This window comes from Pristiophorus japonicus, chromosome 3 (genome assembly GCF_044704955.1).
Source record: "Pristiophorus japonicus isolate sPriJap1 chromosome 3, sPriJap1.hap1, whole genome shotgun sequence".
Taxonomy (NCBI): domain Eukaryota; kingdom Metazoa; phylum Chordata; class Chondrichthyes; family Pristiophoridae; genus Pristiophorus; species Pristiophorus japonicus.
The window spans coordinates 25,034,793-25,041,666 of record NC_091979.1 but is presented as its reverse complement, the minus strand read 5'-3'; positions in this window follow the sequence as shown (position 1 = coordinate 25,041,666).

The following is a 6,874-nucleotide window of genomic DNA, read 5'->3' as shown; positions in this document are numbered from 1 at the left end:
CGGGGCGAAAACGGAGGCGGGGCGGGAAAGTTACCGGTCGGGAATAGTTTGCGCTTTGGTTAGGAAGTTTCCGCCATCTGGGTCCTGTGTCAGTGCGAAGGGCGGCGTTTTACACTTTTCATGGCGCAAGGATGGGAAACTCCCCAACTAAAGTGCTGGGCCTGTGTGCGCTCCGAGAAAGGCCTGGTGGGGTGGTGGGGGGGAGGACCAGGAGAGCAAAGGACTGGAAAATCCAGCTCTGGGTGTCCAGAGGTCACAGCATTTACATTGAAGAGGGCCATTGAGGTTGGCCAGTGGCTGCTAACCTTCTGTTGATGGCACCCCCCTCCCCCCCCCCCCCCCCAACCCTTGCGGTGTGTAGGGCGCCCTTGGTGGGAATCCTGGCAGCAGGGCTCTCTGTACTGAGGGTGGAACCCAGAAAGGCGGGCGGGGACAAGGAGGCACTCTTGAAAAGGTGCTGAGATGAAGTGGTGGTTATGGCTGTCCGGCGGGGTTGAAGCTCGGCTACTTTAGCGAGTAGCAGGATTGTGCTGGGTTAAGCAGCCAAGCCGACCATTCCCCACCCACAGGTTTGAGGCTGCTGTCGAGTCACCACCTCTGGCTGGAGGCATACCTGGAGGTATCATCACATGACTTGCCGCCCCGCCCCCTTTCCCTCCATAATTGCGGTGCCCTGTGCCAATCGGAAAGCAGATAAACCGTTCCTCGATGTCAGTCAAACATCGTTTTTTAATGCCCACGTCTGATACTTTTATAACAAATGAACAGAAATGTTCAAAGAGAAACACAATTTTCTTTTAACGATTTCTCTCCTGGGTTTTGCTCTCGGTGGCGTCCTGGAAATTAATCTTTAATTCCTGGACACTCCAGGGCAATCCTGGAGGGTTGGCAACCCTAGGCTGGGGACACCATTGACATCCCTGGCCATGCTTTTGATTGACGAACCTTCGTGGGAGCCGTAGTTGGGACCTGTACTGTGTGACCTGTTTTTTTTTTTCCCCCCTGCCCCTTCCCCCTATTTCACCCATCTCCCACCCAACAGCTATATGTTGAAAATAAGGCTGCCCTGTTTAGCCTGTTTCGACGTCAAAGGCGGAAAGGCCCACTTGTAAATGTGAACGTCTTGCGACACAACACCGCTTCAGTAGAAGAGCCCAACTGGAATCACAGATTCTTATCAATGTTGACCCGATCCCGAGCTCACAAATGATCAGCTCGTAATAAAACTGGACAGATCGATAATTCCTCCCCAGTTTGTTTTTTTTAAAACGGGGCTATGTTGCCTCTAACTGGATCACGTGTTGTATTTAAAAAAAAAGATTTTTTAACAAAAAGAGCATGTCCGGATCGGCCCCGTGCTCCCTTGTGTTCTTTTGTATATTAGGGATTGCTCTTTGTAATTAAGGATTTAAACTCTTAGCATTCCCAAATTTGCACTTTTTCTGCATGGAAGCGTTTTTGTAATGAAACTTTCCTAAATGTCTCTTGGTAGATGTGTAGTTGGGGGGGGAGGGAGGGAGAGAAAGTAACTGATTGCTCTGGCGCTGTTTTGCTCGTAATCTTGTTTGCCAATTTGTCCATCCTCGCATCAAAAAAATGAGCATGTTTTTCCATTAATGCACATTTTGTCTGTTAAACCGTGAGGTTCCTATAGATTGTTTACACATGTAGCACATTTGGCGGGGCTCTGCAGATGCAGGTCTCCCTGGGCTGGGAGGTTTACACTTTAACCTGTTTAAACTGTCTTGGCGATGGTGGCTTCGTCTGGATCCCGAGTTTTAAAGAAGAGCTCTTGAGTTTGCATGGTCAGCCTCTGTCGGCTGAGAGACGCTCCTGCCCGGCGACAATAAACTCTTGCCAGACAGCAGCAGCGTCACAGACTTGTTATTCGGCGAGGAAGAGGGTTTGTTGAAATGCCAACGCCAGCCTTGTGCTTGAGCTGATCGGCTTCAATCCAGAGCACGGGCGCCTGCCCTTAAAGGGGCCGCGCACCAGTCCCGAAGGCGGGTTTCAATGGAGCCGCTCTGCATCGGGCCCAATAACTGATTTCAACACAGAGTAGTGGCCCAGTGGGTATGGAGACCCAAATTGAGGTCACCGTGGCAATGATATTTTCAACAACATTTAAAAAAAAATTAAGGAACTTCCCAGTGAAAGTCCCAGCTGTTCTTCTGCTTTGACCGTGGAGCCTCTCCCTCCCCCTTTAACACTGGAGGTTGGATACTTGACGTATTCTGCACAATTTGAAGGGAGTGAGATTTCTCTTGAGCAAGGACACTGGCTGGTTTTGTTTTCTGTAACTAATGACCTAACTAAATGACTTCTCAGAAATCTCATGTGTTGCTGCAATTTTGTTTGGGGCCTGGGGGGTGGGGGGGGGGGTCGGGTCGGGAGGGGAAGGGGGCCACATGCTGACAACAGCTTGTATTTATTATGTCTTTAATGTAGAAGAACGACCCAAGACACTTGGGTTTTATCAGACAAAAAACTGAAGGCCAAACCAAAAACAGTACTGTCGGGTGGGGTAACCAAAAGGTTGGTCAGAGAGAAAAGGGAGATGGAAGGGTTTACGGAGGGAACTCCAGATCGTGGGGCCTAGATAGATGAAGGCATGGTTGCGAATGGTGGGTGAAAGTGGGTGGGTTGGGGAGGCGAGGAATCTGAGGAGAGATGGGGAGAGGCAAAGCCATGAAGGGAGAATGGGAATTTTAAATTGGAGGAACTAGGAGACAATGTAATTCAGCAACTACCTTCAGCCAGAAGGGCCGAGTGGATGATCCATCTCGGCCTCCTGAGTTCCCCACCATCACACAAGACAGTCTTCAGCCAATTCGATTCACTCCACGTGATATTAGGAAGTGGCTGAGCGCACTGAATACAGCAAAGGCTATGGGTCCCAACAGCATCCCGGATGTTGTGCTGCAGACTTGTGCTCCAGAACTAGCTGCGCCTCTAGCCAAGCTGTTCCAGTACAGCAACAACACTGGCATCTACCCGACAATGTGGAAAACTGCCCAGGTATGTCCTGTGCACAAAAAACAGAACCAAGCCGATCCATCCAATCAATCTACTCTCAATCATCAGCAAAGTGATGGAAGGTGTTGTCGACAGTGCTATCAAGCGGCACTTGCTCACCTCATCATCATAGCCAGTCCCTCGGAATCGAGAACTTGCTTCCACTCTTAAAATGAGTCCTTCGGTGGCTGAACAGTCCAATATGAGAGCCATAGTCCCTGTCACAGGTGGGACAGACAGTCGTTGAGGGAAAGGGGAGGGTGGGACTGGTTTGCTGCCTGCGCTTGATTTCTGCATGCTCTCGGCGATGAGACTCGAGGTACTCAGCGTCCTCCCGGATGCACTTCCTCCAATTCGGGCGGTCTTTGGCCAGGGACTCCCAGGTGTCGGTGGGGGAATGTTGCACTTTATCAGGGAGGCATTGAGGGTGTCCTTGTAACATTTCCTCTGTCCTCAACCCATCTCAATCTTCCTCGCTGCCATGCTTCACCTCACAGTCAAAAGCTCCCGCTGGAGTGGAACTAAACTAAAGAACCAGTGGGAATCTGTTCAACCTTCGCTGTCTCCAGGCCAGGTCCAAGACCACCCCAACCTCTGTCATCGAGCTACAGTACGCAGACTGTGTCTGCGCACGTACAGAGACTGAACTCCAGGACACAGTCGACTTGCTCACCAATAACTTGCTCAGTTTGGTCTCTGCCAGGACCACTCACCCCCAGACCTTATTGCAGTCTTGGTCCAAACATGGACAAAAGCTGGAATACAGAGGTAAATTGAGAATGACTGCCCTTGACATCAAGGCAGCATTTGACCGGGTGTGGCATTAAGGAGCCCGAATGAAATTGAAGTCAATGGGAATCCGGGAAAAAACTCCACTGGCTGGAGTCATACCTAGCACAACGGATGGTTGTGGTTGTTGAAGGTCAATCATCTCAGCTCGAGGACATTGCTGCAGAATTTCCTTAGGGCAGTGTGCTAGGCCCAACCATCTTCAGCTGCTTCATCAATGATCTCCCCTCCATCACAAGGTCAGACGTGGAGATATTTGCTGATGTTTGCACAGTGTTCAGTTCCATTCACAACTCCTCAGATAATGAATGACATTCAGGCTTGGATTGATAAGTGGAAAGTAACATTCACGCCACAGAAGTGCCAAGCACTGACTATCTCCAACAAGCGAGTGCTTGATCACCATCCCTTGCCATTCAACAGCATGACCATCGCTGAATCCCCCACCATCAACATCCTAGGGGTCACCATAGACCAGAAACTTAACTATACTAGCCAAATAAATACTGTGGCTGCAAGAGCGGGTCAGAGAACACAAGAACACAACAAATAGCTGGAGTAGGCCATTTGGCCCTGCAAGCCTGCTCCACCATTCAACAAGATCATGGCTGATCTTCTACCTCAACTCCACCTTCCTGCATTATCCCCACATCCCTTATTTCCCAAAAATGTATTTACCTCTGTCTTGAATATACTCAACAACTGAGCATCCACAGCTCTCTGGGGAAGAGAATTCCAAAGATTCACAACCCTTTGAGTGAAGAAATTTCTCCTCATCTCAGTCCTAAATGGCCGACCCCTTATTCTGAGACTGTGACCGCATGTTCCCCATTTTCTTAGCATTAACCCTGTCAAGCCCCTTAAGAATTTTATGTTTCAACAACAGCAACTTGTATTTATATAGCGCCTTTAACATAATAAAATGTCCCAAGACAAAAGATACATTTGACACCCAACCACATAAAAATTACGGCAGCTTGGTTAAAGAGGTAGAACATAAGAAATAGGAACAGGAGTAGGCCATAAAACCCCTCGAACTTGCTTCGCCATTCAATACGATCATGGCTGATCCAATCATAGACTCGGGTCCACTTCCCTGCCTGCTCCCCATAACACTTTATTCCCTTATTGGTAGGTTTGAAGGAGCGTCTTAAAGGAGGATAGAGGTGGAGAGGTTTAGAGAGGGAGTTCCAGAGCTTAAGGCCCAGGCAGCTGAAGGCACAACCACCAATGGTTGAACAGTTATAATCAGATGCTCAAGAGGCCAGAATTTGTGGAGCACAGACATCTTGGGGGGGGGGGGGGTGAGACCATGGAGGGATTTGTAAACAAGGATGAAAATTTTGACATCGAGGTGTTGCTTAACCGGGAGCCAATATAGGTCAGCGAGCACAGGGGATGGATGAGCGGGACTTGGTGCGAGTTAGGACACGAATGCTGAGTTTTTGATGACCTCAAGTTTACGTAGGGTGGAACGTGGGAGGCCAGCCACAGGTGTGTTGGAGTAGTCAAGTCTAGAGGTAACAAAGGCACGGATGAGGGTTAGCAGCAGATGAGATGAGGCAGGGAAGGAGACGGGTGATGTTATCGAGGTGGAAATAGGCAGTTTTAGTTATGCTGAGGATATGTGGCCGGAAGCTCATTTCAGGGTCAAATATGATGCCTAGGTTTCAAACACTGTGGTTCAGCCTCAGATAGATGCTAGGGAACGCAGTTTGTGGTGGGGACCAAAGACAATGGCTTCGGTCTTCCCAATATTTAATTGGAGAAAATGCTCATCCAGTACTGGATGTCGGACAAGCAGTCTGACAATTTAGAGACTATTGGAGTGGGGTAAGTGAAGTAAAACTTGGTGTTGTCAGCGTACATGTCACCGTGTTTTTGGATGATGTCACCAAGGGGCAGCATATAGATGAGAAATAGGAGGAGGCCAAGGATAGATCCTTGGGGAACACCAGAGGTAACAATGCGGGAGCAGGAAGAGAGGCCATTGCAGGAGATTTTGTGGCTACAATTACATAGATAAGAATGGAACCAGGCGAGTGCAGTCCCATCCAGCTGGACGATGGTGGCGAGGTGTTGGAGGAGAATGGAGTGGTCAACTGTGTCAAAGGCTACAGACAGGTCGAGAAGGACGAGGAGGGATAGTTTACCTTTGGCACAGTCACAAAGGATGTGATTTGTGACTTTGATGGGAGCCTTTTCGGTACTGTGGCAGGGGCAGAAACCAGATTGAAGGGATTCAAACATGGAGTTCCGTGATAATTTGTGCACGGATTTGGGAGGCAACAACACGTTCAAGGACTTTGGAGAGGAAAGGGAGGTTGGAGATGGGGCGATAGCTAGCAAGCAAAGTGGTTGGTTTTTTGAGAAGAAGGGTGATGAAGGCAGATTTGAGGGAGAGGGGGACAGTACCTGAGGAGAGAGAACCATTAACAATGTCGGCTAACATGGGGGCCAGAAAAGGAAGTTGGGTGGCCAGCAGTTTGGTGGGAATAGGGTCAAGGGAGCAGGAAGTGGGTCTCATGGACAGGATGAGCACGGAGAGGTCAGGAGGAGAGATCAGAGAGAAACTGGAGAAAGATGCGAGTTCAGGACTAGTGCAGAGGGAAGCCTCAGAGGAAGTTTGGCGCGGTGGGCGAGGGGAAGGAAGGGAAGTGGCAGAGACAGCTGATCGCATGGTCTCAATTTTTGAGACAAACAAATCCATGAGCTCCTCACACTTGTTGGAGATGAATGTGGTGGAGACAGGGGAGAGGGGTTTAAGAAGATGGTTAACAGTAGAGAATAGTCGCAGGATATTATCTTTGCATTCCAGTATGATCCTGGAATAGTGAGCAATTTGGGCAGACAAGAGTAGGACCCGATAATGCTTTTTGTGGTCCAACCAGATCTGGCGGTGAATGGCTAAACCAGTTGTCCGCCACATCTGTTAAAGCGTGCACCCCTCGGACTTGAGGGAGCGAAGATGAGGGCTGTACCAGGGGAATGGCCAGGGCGAGAGAGAGTAATAGTTTTAATAGGGACTAGGGCATCAAAGTTGGTGATGAGGGTGTGGTTGAGCAGGTTG